Source organism: Trachypithecus francoisi, unplaced genomic scaffold (assembly GCF_009764315.1).
Source record: "Trachypithecus francoisi isolate TF-2019V2 unplaced genomic scaffold, Tfra_2.0 Lachesis_group0, whole genome shotgun sequence".
NCBI lineage: Eukaryota > Metazoa > Chordata > Mammalia > Primates > Cercopithecidae > Trachypithecus > Trachypithecus francoisi.
The window spans coordinates 66017240-66044215 of record NW_022681453.1 but is presented as its reverse complement, the minus strand read 5'-3'; the positions used below and the strand labels follow the sequence as shown (position 1 = coordinate 66044215).

General features: G+C 50.2%; 1 protein-coding gene across 4 annotated transcripts in view; it reads right to left on the bottom strand.

Moving 5' to 3' along the window:
• Positions 1–26976, bottom strand: part of SEMA5B (semaphorin 5B) — a 121339-nt gene that overhangs the window by 60102 nt on the left and 34261 nt on the right. The window contains exon 1 of one of the 4 annotated variants that reach the window (XM_033211013.1): positions 25447–25934. The exons of the other annotated variants lie outside the window; for them this stretch is intronic. The gene's annotated coding sequence lies outside the window, so the exon portion shown is untranslated. Of the gene's footprint in view, positions 1–25446; positions 25935–26976 lie in introns of those variants that run through there. 4 annotated transcript variants of the gene reach the window in all.

Sequence of the window (26976 nt, the reverse complement as noted above, 5' to 3'; positions counted from 1 at the left end):
CTACAACCCTCACCACCATTCCAAGGCTCTTGGGCAATCACCAGCTGACAGAGGAGTATAGAAGCCCAGCCCCCATGTCTCCAGGTGCAGCGGATTCTGTGGTGCTATTCAGGCTCCAGGGCTCCTCGTGGGATCGTGGGATTGTATAGCCTTGGCCTCGTCCTCTGCTCTACCCTGGTTCTTCTGGAGGGCACTACCTGGTTGGTCACTTGCTCAAGAATCTACTCAGGCTTTACTTCTTCCAGGGAACCTGGCCTGAGATAGGCCCTTCCCAGAGGAGGACTGAGAAGGAGGTAGGGAAAGAAGCAGGCTGGTGTCAAAACTAAGCTCTTCACACTTCTCTTTTGGCCCAGGGCTCTGCCCTGTCACTCTATGTGCACGAGAGACCACGCACCAGGCCCAGCCCTCAGCCCGCCGAAGGACAGCAGCCTTGACCAGAGCTAGCATGTGTTTCTGCATCCTCCACGCGCTCCTGACCTCCCTGGCTACCCACCTCTCTCCAGCAAATGTGCAGATCCTCTCCAAAGCTCAGCAACGCTTTCCCAGAAAACTGTAAATCCAAAAGTCAATTGGTCTTCATGTCACCACATTATCAGAATTGGGCCCCCAGGAAGGTTTAGGCTCAGAGACTCACAGAGTATTAGTGTAAAAAGGGCCTTGAGAGGTGATGTAGCTACCGCCTTTACAGTTTAATTTGGATTATACTTCTGCATCTGTGCCTCTCCCCTGTTATTATAATTGTGATAATTATGGTCTGCTTTATTCTCCTCTGGACCATTTACACAGGTGCACAGAGACAGAAATGCATGGATGCGAATCCCCGACCCCAGGCTCTTTTTTCAGGGTTTGCCTCCCTAGAGGCAATGAACCTGAGTGAGGGACGGTGGCCTTGGGGGTGACCTAGTAGCAGGGTAGAATGGGGGTCCAGCCCACAGGTGCTGTGCCTCTTAGATTGGAAGGGTGGGAGAAGCAGCTGTTTGCACTCTTATGTACCCTACTCCAACGCCCACCCCAACACTACTGGAAATACATTTCTTTCCAGTAGAAATGGAAGGGCAGTGGAAATCAGGTCAGTTTGGATCTTCCTATGGTTGGTTGATAATGTCTCTGCGGGCATCTGAGGTCATCCTGTCCATCCTCCAGGCTCCAGGCAAGACAGTTCCTCCTACAGTCCAGGGCAGCTTTACTCCAGCCACATCTCTTGGTGACCTCAGCTGTGTCTGGTGGCCATTGCTGTCAGGACATTCTTACATCTTTTCTGCCACACGACCCAACATTCATCAAGGGTCCTAATAAATGCTATGGGCCATAAGTCTTGGGGCAGGTCATTTTCTCTCTTTGGGGAACCCCTCTTTTGAGCATTCTATCCTCTGTTCACTTGCCAATGCTTACATCTGACTCCATTTTTCTCACCAATGATCCTCAACTTGTCAAATCCCAGATACCAGGACTTCTGGTGAAAATACATGGGTTCTGTGCTCGAATAATTTTAATTATATCTAAGCTTTTTCATGTTCTTTTTTCTATGACAGCCAGTGTGCTAATTGTTTTTCAAATGTGATCTCATTTTATCCTCACCATATGGCTATAAAATAAGCTTTGCTGCCTTTTTTCAGATGAGGAAACTGAGGCTCAGAGAGGTTGGGCGGCTTGCCCAAAGTCACACCAGAAGTGGCAGAGCCGGATCTGCCCTCAGATCTCTTTGATGCCAAAGCCCATGCTCTTAGTCAACCTGCTTTCCGCCTCATTCCAGGGATGCTTTGGAGAGAAGTTCCCCAGGAAGGAAGGTGAAGGGGCTTGGTGCTCTCTCCTGGCTGTGGGGCATAGAGAAGGGATGCCACCCTTTAGGGATCAGGTCTCCTCCTGATTCCCTGTATCAAAAGCTGAGTCCGGCCCAGTTCCTCTTCCACTGCCCAGAGTTTCCTCCCTGTGTCCTATCGTGCTGGGTTCTGGATGCATTTTCTTTCTCTCTCCTGGTCAGGATGCCTGCTACTGCCAGGGCCTCTGATCATAATTCTCTATTCCAGTGTCTCCAATGAGAGCTCCCAGCTCCACTCCCATTCTGCTCCACCTCATGGACATCACAGCCCCTAGGTTCCCCCAGTCTTCCTGGCCCGCTCACTGCTGTGGGTGCTGGAGTCACTGGCCCCTTCTGCTTTCCCAAGTTCCCTGACGCAGGGAAAGTCACTGCTCATTAGTTTGTGCCAACAGCGGGGGTGGCAGAGAGCAGCGAGGCAGATAATCTGAGGTAGTGGGGAATGTAAGAATCGTCTCTATTTGGCTGTGGAAAGTATTTTTGGACTTACAGTTGAATGTGGGTGTATGTTATATGCTGGGAACTCACAACACTTCAAACCAAATACTGAAGCTCAACCAGCAAGACCTGGCTGCTGGTTTCAGGAATTAGAAAGCTGTCCACCCTGTTCCTATTTCCTGCAGAGCTGGGTGACTCCGTGTCTCGGCTGATGTTCAGGACCAGCTGAAGCAGAACTGCTACTTCTCTAGGGCTCAGAAACCACACTTGACCCTGACCTAGAGCCTGGGCTGCAAATGTGGATGCCCACAGCAGGTGGGCAGCCAAGTGAGGCCAGCTGGCGTCACACAAAAGGGAGTGGCAGAGCGAGGACTGTGAACCCCTTCAGGAGGGCACGATCACTCCTCAGGGGGAGCTGCTCCTCAGCTCCAGCTGATGACAGAGGCCAAACAAAACACATCTGTGAAAGAATCTGGCCCACTGACAACTGGTGTGCAGTCTCCAGCCTCGCGGTTCACACACTAATGTGCATCAGAATTGCCTGGAGGGCTTGTTACAACCGATTGTCGGGCCCCTGCCCCAGAGTTTCTCATTCAGTCGATCTAGGGTGGAGCCCAAGATTTCGCATTTCTAGCAAGTTCCCAGGTGATGCTTACAGTCTAGGGGCCACACTTTGGGAACCACTGCTATAGCCCAGCACCTATAGAATAGGAGAGTTTCCCACTTCCTTATCTTTTAATATTGGCAAGGCTTTGTTTGGTAAGTGTCAACTCAAGAGGTAATCATGTCCTTTAGAAGTTAAAAGTCAGAAGAAAGGGTGAGACACATTTATTAAATGGCAAATATGCATCAGAAACTTTCATGAACATCTTGTTTAATCATCATAGCCTTCCTGCAAGCTAGGTAGGTATTATTGCCCCTACTTTACTGCTGAGGATCTAAGGCACAGAGATGTTCATGACTTGCCCAAGGTCACAGAACTAGGAAGGACAATTCTGGGACTGAAATCGAAATCAGCCTAACTGCAGTGCCCATACTTTTCCCAAATCATCAAACTGCACAGAGAAACTGGACCTTTTTGCAAAATATACCCTCTTTCTGGGGGTTTAGCAGAATAGCCTTCCCTTTAGGGGCCCTTCTAAGTGTGTCCATCGGGGCAACTCACAGGAAGGGCTGGGTCAAGAGCCAGAAGGCTTGGAGAGGGGAGAGTCCTTTGCCTCCTTCCAAAGGGAATGATCAATAAAGACCTGATCCTGGAGCACTACCCAGTGGCCTATAATTCCCAGGAGACAGGAGGGCTGACCCTGAGGCATCATAGTGCCCTGAAGTGCCATGCCTGAGGAAGTCACTCCTGAACAAACCACCTTAGTCCTTGGGAATACATCAGAGTGGGATGGGAGAATTATCTGGTTAATGTCTGCAAACTCATGGCAGGAACCATGTCTGTTTTGCTCAGTGCTATATCCCTAGCTGCTAACCCAGCACCCGTCACATAAGAGACACTGAATTATTTGTTGAATGAGAGAATGACTGAATAGTGGAACAAAGGGCAAGGAATCTTTGCTCTCAGCCAAAGGGACTATGGATAATGTGCCCACTCATGGTTGAAAGTGTAGACACTCATAAAGCAGCCAGCCTTGAGAAGGGAGATGTGGCAGGTGATAATTCTGCTCCAGGTAATTGATCGGAAATGTTTTCCAAATCCATCGTGGGCCATGAAGCAAAGATATTAACAGGCCTGCCTGCCAAGAGCCAGCAAGAATAAGGTCTTATTCACCTCTGGATCCTCAGCCCATGTCTATTGAATGAATGAAAGTGAGTCTCTGCTCCTGAACGCCCAGTGGAGAAGGTGTTCACACACTTATTGCTGCATGGGTGCTGGTGGGCCTCTGCCCAAGAAGCCTTCCCCAAGGCTTTCTGGAAGGCAGGTGGGGCATGGTGAGAAGAGCATGGACTTGGAGTGGGAAACTGTGGTTCAAGCCCTGATATCAGTCACTCCTGAACTCGTCAATAGACACAATCCCAGTGGGAGCAACAGGCACCGTCTTCTTCATCCTTGAGCCTTGCTGCCTCCCTTCTCTTTAAAACAGAGGCAATAATGATAGCAACAACAATAGCAATCATAACAACTTCTTCACAGACTTGTGAAGGTGGGATACTTGTGCACTGAGAGCGGAACAAGCACTCGACAAATGCTTATTGTCCACATGGATCCGCTGATAGATCCACCATGGCTGGGTCACTTCTCCAGCGTGGAGAGTTTTGAGAAGAGTCCCTCACTGCTCCAGATAGGAAGCTCTGCCACTACCTGACTTGCTTTCCTCTTGCTGCAACTTAAACCCTTTTACTCCACTGTCTGTGGTGACAAGGAATAGGCTGGCAGTTGGTGAAAGCTCTCTCTAACACTGGTCTCCCCTGTCTTCCCAGGAAAGCAGCAGAAACACACTTTTGGGAGTCAGGAACTAATGCTATGGAGAGTGTACAGTGACTTAAGATGTATCCAAATGAGTGCAACTCCAAGCCACATGGTAACACAAATGGTTCTGCTGCCCGTGTGTAAAGCATGCCAGCCCTTTTTCCTGGCATGTGGCACACTCCAGATCTCTCCCCTCATCCAGTTATGTGTGTGCAAAACTCAGCCTGGATTAGTCACCCTCGAAATTTGAGTCAAATAAAATTAAAAATAAAAATTGTTCTTGGATCACACCCTGTTCTGCATTATCTGTGCTATGGTTTGACTTTATTCAGGTCTTTAACCACTGGCTCCAGATGATCTCACAGATGTAACTGGGCCAGCACTGGGGAGAGAGACCCCCACCTGAGTTGGTAAGAGCCGTTGGGATGCTGGGCTGGGTGCAGGACAGGTGACAAGCAGAAAGGCAGTGTCAGGAATCATGCAAATCCCCACGTGGATGGGTCCTTGCTGCTCTTCACAACCACAATGCCATCAGATTCCCTGTGAAGTCTGCAGAAGGCTTGTCATGGCTCCCATTTAACTGATGAGAAGCCAGAGGCCCTGAGAGCAGCTACAGATCCAAATGCTCAGAGTGGGAAGTTAGCCCAGGTCTGCCTTCCCACCCCGCAGCCTCTCCAGGCTCCCGGAAACACCTTTATTCCCCAAGTCAAGCCGTGATGGCTCACACTGGATAAGGCCCCGAGCCACTGGGAGCTGGGAGCCTGGAAACTGTGGGAGAACCCCTACAGATTAATGACAGGTCATTCAGAGTGTCTATATACCTTGTTTTGGAAATCTAAGAGGTAAACATAATTGGATCCCAAGATCTCCAGAAAAATCACTCACAATGCTCTCTTTGGGGAGTGAGCAGTATTGATTCTGGGGCAGGAAAGAGAAATGATGGATGCTCATCCCAGTCTGAGCCCCTGACTCCAGCCTATATTCAGGCTACGTTTACGTCCTTCTCTCCCTTCACACCGCTAGCTTCCAGACTAGATGCCAAGTGGCCCGGGGCCTCTGGTGCCCGGAGGGGAGCCAGCCAATGAGCTGCTAACCCAGAGGACATAAGCTAGTCCAGCTCAGCCTTTGCCATGTGACCAGCCAAAAGCAGAATCCCAAACCCCACCCCAAAATGAGTGGGGCCCAGCCTGGCAGGCGGTGGAGGGTGCTGCAGAGTGAGGAGGGGTGGAACATCGACAGTCACCAGAAGGGAATAAAGAACACTGAGGCCAGTTCATCTGTGAAGGTCGTGAAATGGACAGAGTTTTGTTCCTTTTGGTGTACGTTATTGCAGTTATGATAGTGTTTGTGCAATAAATGAAACAGTGAAGGGAAAGTGTTTGGGGTCTGTGTTGGGGTTGCACGATGCTGCAGACTTGGTGGGTTGTAGATTCCCGGGGAGGGCAGGCAATGTGGAGCCTCACTATCCCACTCTGGAAATCTACAACCCACCAAGTGTGGAGCCCAGGACAGAGGGGCAGAGGTATGGGAGTGGGGATGGGCGGAGAGGGGGGGAAGGTAGGGAGAAATTCCTTAAACCCCTTCAGGATTTCCTTCTGGAGGGCTGTGAGTCTTCCTCACCAGGCTCAACTCCTGGTACTCTGGGTCCTGCCAGCTCAGATTCCTGAACTTCCAGAACATAATTGTCTTCTAGCTCAGCAGGGCACAGCGTCAGGCCGGCTAGGAGCAGGCTGCCGTTCCCCAAATGTACACCCTGTCAGTGCCCAGATCCATTTGGAGAGCAAATGGCTGGCTGAGGGGAGAGAGAGCCCAGGCACACCACCCCCCATCTACTCCCACCATGTGACATACACTTGCAGGCGGGGAGGGAGAAGCCTGCAGGTGGTTGGTTGATGTAGCGGGGAGGGTGGGAGAAAGAACAGGGACCAGCAAAAACCCACTGTCCGGCCCCAGCCAGAAGCCTTTCTGGGAACTGCTCCCAGCCCTTCTCCCATTGCCAGGTGACCCCCCTCACTCCTGCACACACACAGGGGAAAGACAGGTCTGAGTGAAGGCCAGGCCTGGGACTCCACCACCACCACTACCCCAGACACAGGAATGTGTATGTGGGTGCACACTTGCCTGCGCACATGCCTGAGATCCAGATCATTCCTTCAAAGCTTCTTTGCAGGTACAATGATGCAGCCTCACTGCTGCCTTAGCCCTGAGCACCTACAAGGCAGGTGACTAGTCCTTCTGGGTTTGGGTGTATGGGTTGGGGAGGGTGAGGCAGGGACACATGCCTGAGGACCTCTCAGGTCGAGGGTGTCCAGGAAGTGAACAGGCCATGGGGCTTGGTTGTGGGCAGAATAGAGAGCTCTAGCCCTGGGCCAGGGGATGGGAAGAGAAGGGGGTGGTCTTTAAGAGAAGTACAGTGAGCTCTTTCTGATCTGGTATAAAAGAAGCCCTTCTTGGAGACAGAAAGATGGTCAAGGGCTGACAAAACCCTTCCAGTGCTTCATGTCTCTCTTTAAAACCTGGCCATTGGTGCCAAAGCCCCTTAAGTTCCATATTCATAGAGCTCAGTTATAATAAGAATAACAGCTAACAGGCTTACTATTTGCAGGACTTTATCTATGACTCACCCTGTAGGCCCGGCCCCCACCCCCAGCTCTCCTTTTCCACAATGGAACTGGAATAGAGTTATCTTCGTAGAGGCCTGTTGGAGGAGCATCTGAAATGCAAGAATTCTGGGGAGGGAGCCCGGAAGTGTCCTCCGCTCAGGTCCACAAGGACAGCAGAGATATGGAAGGGAGTGGGAAGCCATGTCATTTTCCTCCCAGAAGCTTTAGTCAAGTGCCCACAGGTGTGGTCTGCAGGCTGACGTGGGGAGCACCAGACAAGGAGAGATGAAGTGGGGACCCTGGGTCCAGGGGTGAGGAGCAGTGGAGTAAGGAGAGGCACGGCTGAGCCCCTGCCTGCCAGGAGAGCTGCCGCTGCTGCCTGGCAGGAAAGGAGTGTGATGGATGCTCCCCTGCCCAGCTGCGCCTCAGCCTTGGCAGGGGAAGGAAGGACGATGAGACCCTGAGCCAGGGAACATGGATTTCTGCCTGAGGAGGCAGAGACCAAGGCAGAGACCTGCCCTCCCGCTTCTCCTCCCTACTACCCCCCGGCTTTGGCACAGCCTGGGTTGACACTGAGCACTCATGCCACAAAACGTGCAGCCCTGGGTTCAAATCCCAGCCCAGGCTCCCTTAGCCTCTCTGAGTCAGTTCCCTCAACTGTAAAACCACACAGGGCAGTTGTGAAGATTAAAAGATAATGTTTGCGGAAGCACATAGCACTGTCTGGCACCTAGAAAACACTCAATAAATGTCAGTCATTATTTTATCATCATTATTAGTGTTGTGATTATGCGGACCTTTTGTCTCTCTCTCCAGATGCTCACAATAGCCTCCTAAGTACGCTTCCTATCTTTCATCTCTCCTCTCCAATCCGTCCTACACAAAGCTGCCAGAACACAGTCTACAGCAATGATTTGGTCACATTATTCTGCTGCTTAAAACCCCCACCAGCTCCCCACTGCCTACACAATCAAATCCAAATGCCCTGCATAGCAAGGCCTTTCCATCTGCCTCAAACCTCTATCCAACCTCCTCATCACATCCCAAATCTAGATACTCTTCACGTCATGCACTTGCCCACCTCGATCCTTCACTTCTGCTAACCCTTCGCTTCTGCTTGCCCATCCCTGTGGAATGTCCTCTCCTCCAACGAAAACCTCCTCAGCCACCAAGGCTCAGACAAATGCCAGCTCATCTATGAAGCTCCTTCTGACCCTCACGCAGCCAACAGCTTCCTCTGCTGACAGATGCAGCATGTGGTTTATATACTCTCATCATTTCCCTGCCCTGTGTTGGGCTGTACAGATGCAGGAAATGCTTCTCAGAGTGTGCTCCTAGGACCAGCAGCATCTGCACCACCTGGGAACTTGTTTAAAATGCAAATTCTCCCGCCTCACCCCAGATCTACTGGATCAGAAAGTCTGGGGGCAGGGCCCAGTAATCTGTGTTTTAACCAGCCCTCCAGAAACTACTGCACACTCAGTTGGGGAACCACTGATGTAAGGTACCTGTACCCTACAGGTGGTGCTTGGTACACAGAGAGAAGTGATGGGTTAGATCAGATCACTTGGCTAGCTTTGAAAAAATACAGCTGGTTGGGCCTCACCTGCAGAGATTTGGATTTAATTGATCTGGGGTTAGGCCTGTGCATCCACGTTTTTTTCTCCCAATATTTTATTATGAATATTTTCAAACATACAAAGCAGTTAAAAGACTGCCCAGTGAACACCGGTATACCCGCCATCTAGATTCTATCACCAACATTCTGCTGTATTCCCTTATCACACATCTGTCTACCCATGCATTCATCCATTTTATTTTTTGGTGCATTTCAAAGTAAGCTGCAGACATCAAACACATCACACAAACACATCTGAGTGATTTAAAAGCCCTCTGGGGCCAGGCACGGTGGCTCACGCCTGTAATTCCAGCACTTTGGGAGGCCGAGGCGGGCAGATCACTTGAGGTCAGGAGTTCAAGACCAGCCTTGCCAACATGGTGAAACCCGGTCTCTACTAAAACTACAAAAATTAGTCTGGCATGGTTGCACACCCCTGTAATCCCAGCTACTCAGGAGGCTGAAGCACAAGAATCACTTGAACTGGGGAGGCAGAGATTGCAGTGAGCCAAGATCAGGCCTCTGCACTCCAGCCTGGGCGACAGAGTGAGACTCTGTCTTGAAAAAGAAAAAAAGCCCTCCAGATGGTTACACTGTGCAGTCAGGGCCTCCCTCATCACAGGTGAGAAACTGACAGTCTCTTAGGCTCAGCTCCTACTGTGAAATGAGGAGGAGGAGAAGGATGATGCCTACTATGCCTCCCTGTCCCACTCTTACAAGGACTGAATGAGATCACATTTGAGAAAGCCCTTTGTAAAGGGTCATATGATTAACAGAAAGCAATCCCTGACTCCATGCTGGAGAGGAAGGTGTCCAGAGCTGTTGAAGGATCACTGAATAATAAACGAATTGCAAATAAATGACAAATCATTATTTAGTATAAGTGTATCCCAAATATTGCATGAGACATACTCATACTCATACTGAAATACTCTTTGTTGCTTACCTGAAATTCAAATGTAATTGGACAACCTATATTTTTACTTGCTAAGCCTGGCACTCCTAGAACTCAGTCCTGTCTTATGGAGAGCACCAGGATCAGAACCCTCTACCCAGAGAAGAGTCAGGGCTGGCAACAGGGACTACAGCTCTGCCTAGCCAGCCTCTCATGCTCCTAGGATTTAAATGTTAATGTCATCCAAAAACACCCTCACAAAAACATCCAGAATAATGTCTGATCAAATATCTGGGCACAGTGGCCCACCCAAATTAACATATAAAATTAACCATCACAGTCAGCAAGTCTCAAACATTAGAGTACAAAAGTCTCACTGGGGAGAACCAATTAAAATGCAGGTCTCCAGACCCCACCCCAGAGATTCTTATGCACAGGTTTGGCACAGTGCTCAGGAGCCAGCATGTTAGCCATCGCTCCAGATGGCTGGGATCCGAGGGCTCCACGGGCCCACTTTGGGAAGCACTGCAGTTGTCACTCAATAAATATTTGCCGACTAAAGGGATGTTGGAGGTAGGAGTGTGGGCAGGAAGGCATCTGAGCCAGGGCCAGACCACCTCTGCAAGACTGTGTCCTAGGGGCTCTGTGAATGGCCCCCAGTGGAGTGATGGCAGATGGGGAACCAGCCAGCCAGTCCCGCCCCCAGGCAGGGACCCACAGCTGAGTTTACAGACAGACACAGGAGACAGAGCTGCAGGCAGTGGGCAACTCCACCAGCCCTGGCACTAACCCAAAGGGCAAACCCTTGAACCAGGCCTAGCCCCACCTGGGCCCCAGGGTGCCCTTCTCTGTCCCATGCGAGTCGGTGGGGTGGACGTGCTCGGCCTCTCATGAGCCGATGAGATCATGGCTCAGGAATCTATGTGCAGTCGGTTGCCCCTGAAAAGAACCGCTCACTCAGCTGGGGAAGCGAGCAGCTGAATGTTCACAGGCCGGCTGGGGAGGCGGGGCGTAGGGCCACAGGGACCCGCGCAGCATCCCAAACACTTCAGAAAGGAAGAAAATCAACCCTGGGTTGTACAAGCCCATGATGACAGAGCTGTTTCTTCTTCTTTTTTTTAATAGACTCCCATAGACTGGTGGTTAGAGTTATGTCCCTGAAAACCTTACAGTTAAATAGGTAACTGCCAGAGAATGATAGCGTCTGGGCAGAAAGAGACTCTTGGTGGTGGGTTAGGTCCATCTCCCAGGACCAGCGTTGTAAACATTTCATTGTGATAGAAGGCTGGAGGCGGACCCTTCCACTGGGCAGCCTCCAGGAGGGGAGAGGCATGGGCAGCCAGTTTCATGTCAGAAGAGGCATTCATCCTCAAGGCCTTGCCTGATGGGGAGTAAGTAGGTGCTCAATAAATACATGTTCAGCTCAACTGAGCAAAGAGTAAAGCAAGAGGAGAGGAGCCTAGTGGCTGCCCCTCTTCCAGGCCTCTTTTACCCCTGTTACCACGTCCTGCAGCTCTGGGCTGCTCTGTTTCCACCCCTTCTGTGCGACCTCAAATGCCACCTGGCTACCTTCATGCCCGTCCTCCTGCCCAGGTCCTGCTTGGCCATCTTCAGCCTGCCCTGTGAGCCATCGCACAGCAACTGGGAAGGCGGTTCAAAGAGGGAGACGCAAGACACAAAGAATGCCTTGAAAAGACAGGACAAAGCACTGGGGAAGAACAATGGAATAAATGGGATGGGAGGCGGGGGAAGAACCAAAGTCCTCAGGTGTCTGAAGGGTTATAACTGAAAGAGGATGACCAGAGACACTATCGCTCTCAGGACAAGGCAAGGTGAACGTGGACAGTGGAAAGACCCGCCGAGGAGAACATTCAGGATGGGAGCAGCAGAGAGCCCCTCTGTCTCTGAGATCACCTGGGTGTCTCCAGGAAGAAATGCTTTTCTGCCTGACATGGGCTGCAGAGCCAGCCAAACAACCTGCCATCCACAAATGCTTCCACATCCTCCCCAACTCTCTTCCCGGATTAAGCTTGTGCCACCTCTGGGGGTTCCCAGTTCCACATAAGTTTACTACCTGCTGTGTAAATAGCACTTACTTTCATTTGTGCTACAGTTTCTTTTGGCTGCCTTCAAGGGCCCCCCTTCTCTCTTGTTCTGATTTCAGGGACTTGGAGATGAAATCCACATGTCACCCTATGGCAGCCTTAAGGGAGAGGGGGATTCACAATTGGGATGTCCCCCCTCACTGTCTCCTTTCTGTCCTGGGATTCTGAGAGATTTTTCAACTCACTCCAGAAAGACAATCCCTTAAAGAAGAAACAACAGGCTATCTATCTGGTTTTCGCAAGGCCGGGACCATGTTGTCTCCAGCCCCCCTGCAATAATGCCCGGCTATCTGGCTCTTTGTTTTGGCCAAACCAGCATATGTGCTCAAAACCTTTAAGGGAACATTCTAACAGCTCCTTAGATTTACTGGGTTATGTCAGAGCACTGGCAACTCCCCATTTGTGGATATGACTTTACTGATTTTCCCCTAAGTGTGTGGCCTTGCATATCCAGGGTGAAGGGATGCTACACTTATCTGGGCCATATGCAACAGCTCGCCTGACATTTCATCACTTGGAAGCTGCTGATGTTACCTACATTTTGTACTGGACTCTGCCACTGACATCCCCCAACCGAAAAGTATCATTTCGCTTCTGTGTCATTCTTAAGCCAGTCTCTGACTCAAGACACAAAACCCCATCCCAGTCCCAGGATGATGCATTCTGGTGTGGATCTAAAGGACCAAGGAAGCACTCCCTGTTTCAGGGACGCTGGGGTGGGCAGTGGTGACTGATGGTCAGCTTCCCTGGAGAGCTTCAAGACCAGGACCAAGGCCAATCATTCTGGCCAGCCATGCTCTTCCTGGATGCTCTTCCATTTGGGCAATGACCCAAATTATTATTATTTTTATTGTGGTGAAGTATCCATAACACAAAATCTACCATTTTAACAATCTTTCAGTGTCCAGTTCAGGATCTTTAAATGCATTCATGCCGCTGTGTACTATCACCACCATTCATCTCCAGCACCCACTCAACTGTCCCAGCTGAAACTCTGCCCACTAAACAGTAACTCCCCAAGCCCCACTCCCCACCTGCTCCTGAGAACCACCGTCCTACTATCTGTCTCTGAAGTGCATTCACGCTGCTGTGTACTATCGCCACCATTCATCTCCAGCACCCACTCAACTGTCCCAGCTGAAACTCTGCCCACCAAACAGTAATTCCCAATCCCCACTCCCCACCTGCTCCTGAGAACCATAGTCTTACTATCTGTCTCTGAATTTGGCTACTGTAGGTTCTTCATATCAGTGGACTCTTACAGTATTTGCCCTTTTGTGTCTGGCTTATTTCACTTAGCATAATGTCTTCAGGGTTTATCCATGTTGTAGCATGTATCCCTAAGTTATTTTTTAAAGCATGTCACCAGGTAGCGCTTTGAGGATATGGCAAAGAAAGAACGGACATGGTTACTGCAGTGGCACCCATAAATGTGGGCATGAACACACACTTGGCTCTTGCAGGCTGGTATGTGTTAAATAGACATGTGCTTGTGCACCCCCTCCAATTGCCCTCCACAAATTGCAGGGGCCAGCTCTCCCTTTGGGAGCAGTTCTCACACTGTCCTGCGCATAACATAAGAGACACCTGAAGAGCTGGTTACAATGTGGGTCCTAGGTCCCTCAGAGCTTGTGTTGGGCCCGGTGCAACAGGTGATGTTGAGGTAGGGGACTGGGCACCCTGCTTTGGGAGGCCTTCCGTCCCAGGGCTGCTCCATGTTCCACAAGGGAAAGACGTGACCCCAGCCTTGGTTCATGTGTGACCAGGATGCATTTGACAGCTTCCTGGGAAAACCAACAGGTAGAGTCCCATTGAGAAATAAGGTCAGCACATCCCTGAGAGCATGTCTGGCCTACGAGAGTCGGATCTAACTTCCTACACTCACTTCCTACTCTTTCCCATGGAGGTCCCCATTCACTTCTCAATGAACTCCTGAACAAAACACCGAGGACAAAGCAGCATGCTGGAGGCAGAATGAGACAAGAACACTGAAGCTGTCACACAGGCAGAGCTTGACCCAAGCCATGAGAGAGGCACACGGGCACTGTTTTTTGAGTGGAGACAGAACACTTTTGGAGCTGGAAAGGCTTCTCAGCTTCTCAGAGGAGGTGGCACTTGAGATAGACAGAATCCTGACAGTAGATGGAAGCAGCAGGGGTCACATTCCAGAAACAGGTGATGTGGGTTTAGGAGGCAACCAGGATCTGGTGTGACATGGATGGATGGAGTCTCTGAGTCGGAAGTCTGGGTATAATTCCAAGTGCTTTGCATTTGGCCACATGACCATGGCAGGTCATCAGCCCCTGTAGGCTGTGCTCCTCAAGTCAGGGCTGGAGTGACAGGAACAGAGGCTGGGACCGTACAGCGGAGGGCTTTGGCTGCACTTAATTTAGAGAGAATTTGGGAGCCATGCAATGCTTTAGAGCAAAGACCTACACTCCTTTTAGCCACAGGTAGGACAAGGGTGGAGGGTCGTGCCTCTTGACTTCTCGTGTCCCACGAGCAGCAGCTGGTTAGCCTGACACCTCCAAACCCTTCCTCATTTCCCATGTGGAGGATTTCCTCCAGTGAGGGCATAGTCTCCGGAAGAGGGTTTCCTCTGGCTCCTGGGAGGACTGACAGCCCCCTCCCAGCACTGGTTCACAAAATCAGGAAATGTGGATGCTAAATAATTCATAAACACATTAAATAATACTGGCTCTAGCCTCGATCCCTGGGGAGCTCGCTGTTAATACTTCCCTCATTTAACATCAGCCTGAGCCAGACATCATTAGGAAGGGAAATCTTCTCTCTCTTTTAAAAAATCATGTAGCTTAAATGGTTTGGGATTGTTTGCTACTTTGCATGATTCCTGCCACTGCTCCCGCCCATTACGGGGATAATTAAGAATTGACTACAGTTGGCAAAAAGCATTCAACAGCCAACTTTTTATTTGGTTTTTTGAAGTGCCCCAGCCCTCCTCCTGTTCCCCCACCAACCCCTGGTCTTCCCTTTCTAGTCCCTGCAGCCACACAGCCCAGATCCCTTCATGCACCACCCCCAACTCCCCAGGTCTGCTGCCTGTAAACACATTTAGAGTCCCATGGAAACCACACACTGAATGGAGAAAAAGCAGGGAGACCATTCACTCTCCTCTTATTCTACTGCCCCATTTCCTCCAGGCACCTTGCCTGATGTCCCTTGGGCCTAGGGCCAGAGTGTATTTGTTCGGCTGCCCTGGTCACCCGGGAATGGCATGGGCTCAGATCCCAGGCCTGTCCACCAGCTGGTCATTCTCTCTTTCGAGAGTCACTCTCTCTGACCGGCTGAGGCAGGATTAAAGACATCAGGAGGAAGAGCGTGCCTCTGATCACAGAAGGAGGGGTTATAGACACCAGGCAGACCCCAGCTGGCCAGGCAGGGCGGCTGCGGGATGTCGGGCAGGACCTGGTTGACCAGGGCCAGTTCACCTGAGCCTGGTGCCCATTCCCCCAACCCCACCTGCAGCACTCCTCAACCTCCTGCTGGTCAGAAGAAGCAAGGGCCATGTGGCCAGTCTAATTTTGAGGGGCAGCTCCAGGCATTGGGGTGATCTTTAAGGCTCGTCTCCTTTATTTCCCTGCCTCCAACCAGAAGTACATCTAAGTCATCTCAAGAATTTTGTTTAGTTTTATTTTGTTTCATTTTTTTCTCTGTCCTCGTGTCATTGATTTCTAGTGTTCTAAAATCCTGAACTTTCTTTTTACAGTCTAACTTAAATTTTTTCTCCTGCAGATTCAATGCATTATGGGTTGTTCTGAGCTCAGGAAGCTGGAGCCTCACCTTGTGCACAATAAATCATCCAGGGGAGGGGAAAAACCCTATAAAGACACACAAGAAAGCCAAGCTACTTTTGGGGGAGCACAGAGAAGCTTCTAGAATCTCTGGCAGAGTCCTATTACTTGACTTGGGTGATGGTGTAAAAAGCTTAACTTTATAATAACACATTACTAAAACATCTACTTTGTGTGGTTTTCTATATTTGTTTTATAGCATCTCAAAGTTTGAAAATTAAAATAAAAAAAGTCATCAAAGTGTTTAGTCAGTTGTAGCTTCATTCAGGCTCCCCTATGAAACTCTCCTTTAGGGTGAACAACCCCCATTTCTTTAGCATCTCCTCCAAGGCTCAGAATCCCTGCACCAGATGGTTGACCAAATCCTGTGGCAACTGTCTCGAGGGAACCTTTCAGGCCTCGAGGGAACATTTCAGGCCTCGAGAGAATCTTTCAGGCCAGGTACTGCTGGATCACTTAAAGGATCAGAGAGCCAGGACTTCCTTGAGTTTCCAGAACAGGCTGTGTGACTGTTTTGTGCTGGTTTGCTAATAATATCTTAAACAGGCAGAATTTAGCCTGAGATTGACTTTCATGGTAACCCAGGAATGAGGTGAGGAGGAGGCCTACAGCCCTCACCTACCACTAAAGATTGGAGGCTACTGATGTTTACCAAATTGAATTTAAGAGTTGGACAGGACCTGGTTGACCAGGGCCAGTTCACCTGAGCCTGGCACCCAGTAATTGCTCAATAAATGTTAGTGTTATGATTATCTTACCCCTGCTGTGGAAGCAGAGGGAAAGGGAGTGGTAAGGGACAGCGTAAGGGATAGGGAAAAGAGGAGGAAGGAGAGAGAAGCAAGGGTAGGTCATTCTAAGAGTTTGGCTCTTAGTAGGAAATTCATCATCAGCTTCATCATTGATCTTACGTGCAAAGGAGTAAAGAAATAACCAGCTAGCAAGGCTGGTACAGGCCGCCTTTTCCTTCCTACAACGCTTTGCTATGGAGGGCTTGCCCATCGTTCTCTAAGTAACCTTCCTTCCTTCCTTCTTCTCTTCTCCTTCACTCCTTCACTCCCCCACATCCTCCCACCGCCCCCATCATCTCCCCACCCCCTCCCCCCGCCCCACCACCTAAGCTCATTCACATAGGGCCATCCCTCAGGGACTGGAAGCTGCAGGCGGGCTCTGAAGGTCCAGTGGGAACCCTCCCCTCAGGTCTGTCTGCCTCACCTCCTCCCCAACTCCACAGCTAATGAAGAAGCCTGGCAAAGTGTTTGGAGGCCCTCCCACTAACCTTATGACTCCCATTCTGGCCAGCAGGGGTGGCCTCAGAAGGAGAGCATCTGGGTTTGCCACTAAAACCCCCCTTTGCTGTCGCTTGTGAGTCGGGGGCTGCCAATATGTCCATGCCTCTTCATGTCCGTCTGTGGCTTCTGTTTGGGCCCATGTCTTTGTCTCTTTGCTCTCTCTCCCTCTGGGGCTCCTCTGCTCCAACAAAAACCCACAGCAGAATCCTGGGCACATCACAAATAGTTTTCATTAAGAATAACGACAAAGGTTACCCATTGGGTACAATGTTTGCTATTTGGGTAATGGGTACACTAGAAGCCCAATCCTCACCAGTACACAATATAGCCATGGAACAAGCATGCACTTGTATCCCCTGAATCTGAAGTAGAATTTAAATTGAAAAAAAGTTCTACTTAAAAAAAAAAGTAATTAAAACAAAAGCTTCAGAGAAGGAAAGAGGAAATTAGATTTTATTCTAAATTTGTCTGACACAGGCAGTTCCCCAGGGACACAACCGAAAATGTAAAGGCCCAGAAAAATCACATACGGGAAAAAATAATTTCCCTGTTTGTCCCAAAGACTTCTTTGAAATATATGATTTCAAATACGTTTCTGGATCCTAAAACTTTTTAGAATGAATAAAGTGTCTAGGATAGGGTATTTTTATGTTCCCCAACCATTTCTAAAAATCACACCATGAGATTTTAAGTTAAAAAAGCTACATCAATCTTTTCGTCTGCATATAATGATGCATCTTGTTTGACATTCCTTTCTAAATGACCTACAGAAAAATCAATTGTTCCTGAGAATCCAAGTACATTTCAACTTGTAAGTACAGAGGAAGTAAAATGGATTACTGTAATGAAAAATGGCCAGGCACAGTGGCTCACACCTGTAATCCCAGCACTTTGAGAGGCCAAGGCGGGAGGATTGCTTCTAGCCAGGAGTTCAAGACCAGCCAGGGCAATATAGCAAGACCCTGTCTCTAAATTTAAAAAAAAAAATTTTTTAAAGAAATTAGCCTGGTGGGTGGCACTTGCCTGTAGTTCTAACTACTCTGTCCCAGCTGAAACAGGAGGATCAGTTGAGCCCAGGAGTTGGAGACTGCAGTGAACTATGACTGCACCACTGCACTCCACCCTGGGTGATAGAGTGTCTCTTAAAAAAAAAGAAAAGAGAAAGAAAAATGAGAAAAATGTTATCCCCAGCAACTTCAGCTTCCGCGAAAGTACTGGATCTAGGATTTGGAGGCAGACTTGTGAAGAGGTAAAAGGGAAATGGCCACAGTGTTTGATAGATCTACCCCCTAAAAGCTCCCAAACCCCAGCGCCCAGCTGCTCAATGCTGCAGATAGCTGGAACCTTGCAGGAGGAAGTGTGAGCCCGGAGAAAGCTGGGGGATCTCCCAAGAAAATCCCATCCCCCAACAGGGTGGCCACGCCAGCCTATGGTTCCAATCTGCCCCTTCCATCTTCTACTGCATGTGAAAAGAAATGGAGCCATATTTGGAAAAACATAGTCCAAATCAAGAAATAAATTAACATGTGAAAAGAGAGAGAAGCTTGTCCCAATTTAGGCAAATCTTCAGTTTTCAGGACTCTGGAAGACGATAAAAATGAAGCGTTAGAAGAATCAAATATGACTCAAGGTGATGGCTCAAAGAAGGAGGCTGATTAGATAAAATTCTATGGAGTAAACTGTGTTCAATGAGATTTAAAGGTTTTCCTCTCCTTTCTTTCCACAATTCCTTTTCTGAAAATAAGTGCTTTTCTGTTTCTTGCCAACACCAAGTCCGGAAAGCATAATACTGTCCTTTGTCTTACTCTGAGTGTGTTGTAGATGATTTCTCCTCTTCAAGGCTTTGCCTACTTATTAAAAAGTGTCAGAAGACAGTGCATGCGAGACTTCTGAAAGGACAGGTGCTTTTATAACGGGACATTTGAAATTATTAGCAGAGCAAACTGCAACATACAATTTGATATACCCAACAAGACAGTTTCATTTTTATTAAATCAATTAGATACAACAATTTTTGACATTTTGAAACAAAGAGACATGAGATCTTCTGAAAAATCACCAAAACCAACGTTGCACACAAATTTTCATCTTCCTTCTAATATTCGAAAAACAAATTATCTTTTTTCCCTGTGCTTCCAAAGAATGTTTAAATCCAAAACAAGTCACTCCTGTTGCTCCCTATAAGGCAAGAGAGGCAGGAGGGGGCACTGGGAGATGAGGCAGGCCCGGAGTGTGTGTGTGTGTGTGTGTGTGTGTTGGGGGTGTGTGTGTGTGTGGTGTGTAAGTGTGCTGGTCTTCCCCCTACTTTCCTGCAATGCAAATGCTGGGTAGAAAGGAACACACACACACACACACACACACACACATACACACACATACACACTTGCCAAGGGGGTGTCCACTCAGCCAAGAAAAAACTCTCAGCTGAAGTTAACCCTATAACCCTGAATTTGCTCCACCATCTTCAAAAGAGGTTTGAAATTCTTTCCCAAACTTTGCTGCACTTTCCATGAGAATGGGGATGTTCCTGCATAAAACATGAGTTTAGGAGGGCCATGAGCTAGCAGGCCTTGGGGAGCTTATGTGGGGCCCGGGATTGTGGAGAAGAAGAACAGAGAGATGGGGGAAGGGAAGGGAGGCTCTTTTCTCAGGCTGCATTTCTTGCAGGCTCCTTGGAGACCGGAGAGAGGCCAGGAAAGGTCTCAGCTGGGGCTGGGCCCTCACAGAACCTGCGGAAAAAGGGATGCTGTGCCTGACCCAGTGGACCCAGATGGGCTGGGGTTTGAGGACCTCCAGGAAAGTGATAGAGAGAGAGAGAGAGAGAGAAAGCTTGGAGAGGGGAAAGTCCTGGGAAGGGAAAAATGCAGGTCGGGGGGGAAACTCTACTAAACATTGAAAATGCAGTCTTCTTCCCCCCATACATGGGTTCACAAAGGACAGGGACAAAAGGTCTGCCTCTTTTGGTATCTCCACAGAATCCAGCCAGCGGCCGGCCTTTTACGTGCTGTTTTTGAATGGCTGCAGGTGGCCAGGCAGGATTCTTATCCTGTTATCAGCACCCCAGTGAGTAGGATTTAGGGGTCTGCAAGAGGTCCTCTCCCTCAAACTGGTTATTAGCACTGCTCGAATTAACTCAGCAATGGGCTAAATGCCAGCAGCAGGAGAGAGATGTTAGGGCATTCTGCTCCTCTGGGGATAGAGCCCTTATGAAAATCACTGAGGCACCACTCTCCCCAGAGGCTCTGAAAGGGCAGGAGTGTTTATGCTGCTGGGGCCATGGTGTGTGCTATGGACGGATGCCCTGTATTGGTCACAGGATTGCACAGATACTTCTGCAGCCTCCTCCTGACAGGGACTGGGAGAAGAGAGACACTGAAATTAATGGGGATGTTAACTACCTTGAATCCCTTTCGGGAAAAATCAGGACATAAGGAGTAGGTTTTGTTGGGGTTAGGTTTTTTGGATTTTTTTGTTTTCAATTTTGAGAATTTTATGATACCTGCAAAATAGCTGGCAGTGCTCCAGAATGTGGTCACTGGATCTTTGCAAGTCACTGGTTACTTACCCCAGGTTGGAAAATGCTGAGACCAGCCACGGAAGTGCAGTTGGAAGAGGGCCCTAGAGATGTGCAAGAGTAGTGGTCTTCAAACCTGAGCTGCGTCAGAACCACCCAGAAGCCACGCAGAAACCCTGGCTGCTGGCCCCCAGCCACGGAGATCCTGATTCTCCATCTGGGGTGAGACTCGAGAATCTGCATTTCTAACAAGTCCTCAAGTGATGCTGTGCTATGGTGCAAGGAACACACTGGGAGAACGACTGTTCTAGAAAACCCCTCCTTTTGTAGGCGAGGAACTGAGGTGATAGGGCTTTAATGGCAGAGCCAGGAACTCACAGCCAGGTTTCCTGAAAAGAAGGTGTGGCACCCAGCTCTAGCATGAAACCCCAGTGTGGAGGTGAGGCAGAAGGGATAGGACAAAGCCCACACTCTGCTAAAATCAAACACCGTCTATATCCTCCATGTGCTATGGTTGAGTCTACAGAGCCCCAACCACCCAGATCCCACCAGAGGGGCGGAATGGGAAACTGAGGGTGAAGTGACCAGTTGGACAGGTAGACAGCAGCAGGAGGAAGAGAGGGAGCACACAGATTACGGAAAGCAAGTAACACAGAGTGAGCAATTAAGGGACACTGGGCAGCCTCCTGCCAGCCCTGGGGGGCAGATATTAATAAGTCTCTCTAGGACTTGGCAGTTTGGGAGCAAGCCTGCTGCTTCCAGCTGTGACTTGACCTCACATCTGTTATCTCCTAAGGCCTTGGGGTGGGGCCTGGAAAGCTCTGCTGGGAGAATGGCCAGAGAAAACAACTAATCTCGCCTCATCTGGGCTCTCATGCCGGTGAGGGCTACCACACCTCCTCGAGACACATCAGCCTCATCCTCCTCGAGACTGGGAGTAAAAATCTGAAATTTTACTTCAGATTCAGGCTGACATATCAGCCTCATCCTCCTCAAGACTGGGAGCTCCTCAAAGCCAGAGACACATCACCTAGCTCTAGCCTGGTAAGCACTTGGTAAAAGTTGGATAAAGAAATGAATGCAGGCATGAATGCAGCCCTTCTGCTCTGGAGAAACAGGCTGTGCCATCAGTGTACTTCAAGAGGAATCCCACCTGTGTAATCCCACCTGTTAGGGATGGCCAGTGGGGCTTCTGTTGCTAATTGGCACAGTACGGACAGGAATCCCTCTTCTCCAAAATGTCCCCTCCACATCTTTCTCCCTGCTCTGCTAGAGGAAAACAATCTTTTTGCATCTAACCGGCATATGTTCTGAGAGAGTCCACACCCCTGCTCTGGGAGACCCCTTCTCATAGGGTCTTGGAATCCCTAACCCTATGAGAAGCTCCTACTGTCCACAGATGGCCCCTTGTCCCATCAGCTTCAGATGGGAGGCTCAGAGCCCCTGCAGATTCCCAGCAGCCACACAGAGGCTGCTGGCGGGCCAGGGAAGGCTGTGAGCTGGGGTCTGCTGCCCGATGTTGCCAGGCTTAGTTGTGGGGAGAAAGGTCCCAAGTGCAGAGCTGCACTGAGACTGCAGAGGCAGTGTCCTGGCTCTGAACCTTCCCCTCATAGTCGACCCTGGACTGGCCCACCAGGGTTCTGGAAAGGCTTCCTGATTCTGCACCTGATCTCATGGACATGTGCTGTGCCTTCTACGGCAGCCCACAAGGGCCTCTGAAGGACCTCTCTGTCTCTGTTCCACGTTGGGTAATCCTCATGTCACTTTTGGAAGTTTCACAGACCAGCACAGAACAGAATAGACACACGGTAGATGTGACCCAGCTCTGTCCTGGGGCCATGAAACTGCAAACCTCAGAGCATTACACCCTAGAGGTTGGAAAGGTGCAAATCACAGAGTTGCTTATTACCCCAAAGCTGTCCATCTGGCGAGATTTCTTTCCCTTACTCCAATGTCCACTGAGCTTTTCAGAGAAAATTGGTTCCTTGGGGGAGTAAAGGTCAGAAAAAGAGAAGGGTGAAGGCTCCCAAACAGTTGCTGGGGGCAAACTGATTCTGCGTAGTTAGGCAGAGACCATGAAGACTCAGGGCCCTAAAAACAATATGCTGCGGCTTGTCTGGGGTGACGAAAGATCCCAGGCAGCACTGTCCAGCCACCTCCCTGTCCCTGTTCTTTAGATGCTGTTTAGAGATTGCAAACTTACCTACCAGTATCGAGCATCATTACAGATAAAATCTGCTGAAATGGATCATACAAGGCATTTCAAAGCCCAGCAGGCTGATTAAGAGATGATTTGCTGGTTTGTGGCACCTGGAGCACCTCTCAGCTCCCTTCCACAAACTGGATTTTGGCCAATAACTTATCTGCAACATGAGGCTTCCTATCAATCCCTCCTCTGCTAAGGGGGAGCTGGGGATCCTGTCCTCCAGCTCTGAGGGCAAGTTTCTGCAGAGTCAATGGGAGACATGGAAAGAAGGGCGGCACCTTTTTTCCTACACAGGAGGAAATACTTCCTACACAGAAGGATTTTGCCCTTGGCCAAATACTTGGCCATGTTGAGATCCAGTCTTATGGGGCCAAAGGTCACATGAGGGCCCAAGGAGAGGATGTAGCAGCAGCAGCAGGGTTCACCTGAACCAGTAGTTCTCAACCAGGAGTAACTTTGCCTGCCTGGGAGGAGACAAGGGCACTCCTGAGCTGTCTTCTCTACCTGTCCCCCAAACTCACTGTCAAGTAAGAGAAGGACCTGAGGGCTTCACAATATATGACATACATGTACACACATGCACACACACAACCACACTGCCACCTGTTCACATCATAGGTTCTGGAATGTCTCCTTCACGGAGCCTTCCTGGACCGATGAAGAACAGGACCCCTGTGACCCCACAGGGATTCTGATAACAAGAAACTCAAGAGCCTCTGCTTACTCTTCTTCAGAATTATTTTGCCTTTAGGATGAGACTTAATCCAAGCAAGGTACAGAATCCTCTCGATTGATTTATTTCATTATTGGTGCAGAACATGATGTCTGTCTCACTCAACAGCTCCCCAGGGCAGGGCTCACCTCCACATCATTCACATTCAGTACAGGACCCAGAATGCTGCCAGCAAGTGTATGTGTAAATATGCGCACACGCGTGTGTATGCTCACACATGCTCTGGATGCTAAACCCATCCTGGCCTTGATGCCACTTTTAGCTTTTGAGCAGGAGTCAAGAAGGAACAGTGGTACCCTACAGTGGGATTTTCCTTCCCAGACTTCACACTGCACAGATGGAGGACCCAAACCAGCAGCCGAGACTCACCACCGCATTTCCACTAGAAAGAGCTGGAGGTTGGTGGAGGCTGGCAGAAGTGATTCTCCAGTCAGGATTGGGTGAGAACGTGAGCAAGATCACACAAGCCCAGAGCCCAAGCCTTTGCACTCTTAGGCCAGACATGGTTACACTTCACTTGGCTAGGATGAGACCGAGTCTCAGGGGACCAAAGGCCACATGGGGGCCCAAGGAGAAGATGGAGCAGCAGCAGTGTTCACCTGAACCAGTAGTTCTCAGCCAGGAGTAATTTTGCCCTTGAGGGACCTCTGGCAATGTCTGGAGGCACTTGGGGCTGTCGCAAATGAAGGTGCTACTGGCATCTCACAGGTGGAAGCCAGGGAAGCTGCCAAACATCCTACAGGGCATAGGACACTCCCCTTCTGCCCCACCAAGAATTATCCATCTGCAATTTTCAATGTGCTGCTGTTGAGAAACCCTGACCTAAACACTGCTGCACCCTCCATGCCGTGATTACTGAGTGAGTTGTAAGAAGGAAAATCTCAGATGAGTCAGAATCATGGTCCTTCAGCCCTGCCTTAGATTTCAGACAAGCTCCAAAGGATTGGGGTATACTAGGTGGGGGTGGGGATGCACCACAGAGTTTTCCCACACACAACCTTCTGGAAAGTTGGAAATGTTCCCAGTGGGACCTCAGAGGTTATCTTGTCAAAACATACTCATCATATGAAACTTAGGGAGATATAAGCAAAGCCCATCCTATCACAAAGGAGAGAAAACACGATCGCAGGCATGTTAGGAATTCGAGGGAGATGGGCATCCCTGTGATGGCAAAACAGATCGCTGAGAACCCGTTATGGATACAGGAAGCATGTGGCGGCCTCCTAGGCCTCCTTATTCCCGGAGGCAGCCCAAGCTGAAAACAAAACTGTAACCACCAAGGGGAAGGGTTTTAATGGATAGGCAGGGATCCAGGCTATAACAGAGGGTCCCTGGGTCCCCAAGGCTGTGGTTCTCCAGCCTTATGGTGTTGGATTTTGTGCACATTCAAAGCGGGGACCCACCACTGTTTGCAAAGAAAAAAAGAGTTCCCGTGTCCTTTCTTGGCAGCGCTGATAGCAAAGTGACTCTGAGAAGCCCAGCGGCCCATGGGTCAGGGACTCCAGGGCAAAAGCAGAAGGATCACAGAGACTTTTCAATGGCTTTGGGAGGATAATGTCAGCGTCGGAGGAGGCCACATGACCATGGAAAGGAAAGGGCAGATCTCACTCTGCGATCTATGCACTTTACCTAGCAGGGGTTAAGCAGTAAGAGTACAAGTGAAAGCCTGGAGCACCTGTGGGTGTGGGGCATTTCGGAGACACCATCCTTCCACATGCTCTTAGACACATCTCTACCCAACCAGGAGAGGGAATAAGTAGGAGAAACTTCTTCCAGGGTCTCCTGACTCCTGAGAAAAATACCTGCAGCCCCAGCTCCCTGATGCCCCACCTCCTCACCCCCTATTGGCCCTGCTCCCTAGATCTCCCACCCCAGCCAGCTGGCATGAGGTGAGGCAAACTAACGTCTAGTCTCTGAAAATACACCGTCAGAGCTGGTCCACTGTGACTCACTTGGGTACATCCAGCGAGCGCAGAAAGGGACATCTGTCCAAGTACTCACCCGTAGCAGCTCAGCTGCGGGCACCATGCAGGGAAATCAGACAGCAGGCAGGAGAAGCAGTCCCGGGGAAGCCAGCACCATCAGCCTGCTGTCTGCCAGAGCCTGGGCAGCAGCTGGGCTCTGGGCTCTCCCACTCCTCGCCCCCAGCGACAGAAGTCAGGACTTCAGCTCACGCCTGGGAGCAGACCTGGGGCCACAGGCACACCAGTTACAGATCCCTGAAAGGGGTTCCAGGCTTGCTGGGGCTGATGAGTTCTCAGTCCGGGAGAGCCAGGACTGCTGCTACTGCTCACGGGGAGAAACCAACATTTCCCTGGAGAGTCCACCCAGGCCACTGTGCTCAGGTGAGGTCAGCAAGAAAACCTGACGAGCAGCTCCAGGCGGCTTGGTCTGGCCGCCGGAAAGCAGGACACAACGCGGCAGCCTGGCCCCCGAGCAGCTCCGATTGTCCCTCGCACTGCTGAGCCTCACTCCCAGCGCCAGACAAAAGCGCTGGAAGCAGCTCGCAGCCCGGCTGTGACACACCAATCACCAGCGCCAGACTGTCCTCCCAGCTGGCCAAGCCCTGGCCATCCCACAAGGGCTGGCTTCCTCTCCCGTGTTTCCTCAAAGCTGCCTGAGGATGGTTTAGGATGATTTATCCTCGTGGAGTGGATTATTCTTCCCAACTTTGGCTGGACCAGAGAGCAGTAGTGTAATGCCCTGGCTTAGAGAGTGAGAGAGGGAGGAAGAGAGAGTGTGTGTGTAAGAGTGTGTGAGAGACCGTATGTGTGCATGTGAGCAAGAGAGGAGGGTGAGAAGCAGTGCGTGCATCTTCCCAGAGCATCTATCTGTCCCTCTCTAAATTCATCCAATCCCTCTTTCCTCCTGGATTTGGAGATGGGGGATGGGCAGTGAGAGACACAGATTCCAGAACAGGCAGGAGACACCATCCCTTCCTCCCCGCCCCCTTGCCACCCGCTCTGAGAGGGTGATAATGCCACCCCTCCCGCTCCTGCCACCCCCACAGCTGCTGCTGTCAGCAGTCAGCTCCCCCTGCCGAATACTCTCGGGGAACAACTTTGGAAGAAGAAGCATTTCACCAAATAGTCAGCGGTATCGCCCCTCCTTTTCCCAGCCCAGGTCCTTTTATGCTCCCATTTTGGTCATTGTCCTCCCCACCTCAAGCCCACCTGTCCCCACGCCCATTGTCCAGAAGCCTCAGAAGCCTCTCCCCACCTGCCCCATCTTAGAGCTATATCCTCTTCACCAGGCTTCCTGTGGGTCCTGGGCTGGGAGGACAGCAAGCTCTTCTGGAGTGTGCCACCAGCCTGGCGCCACTACAGCCTGACTTCCTCAACCTTCCCTCCTCTGTGCTCCCCACCAAGACAACCCACAGATAACAGGATGAGTGGTAACTCCAGGCTGCCTGCACAATTCATTTGGAGGGAAGCCAGGACTGCAGAGAGTGTAGTGGGGAGTAGAGGATATTCCACAGCCTCTCATCTCCCCCTCTCCTGTAAGATTAGCCACCTGTAGGTCTGAACACCT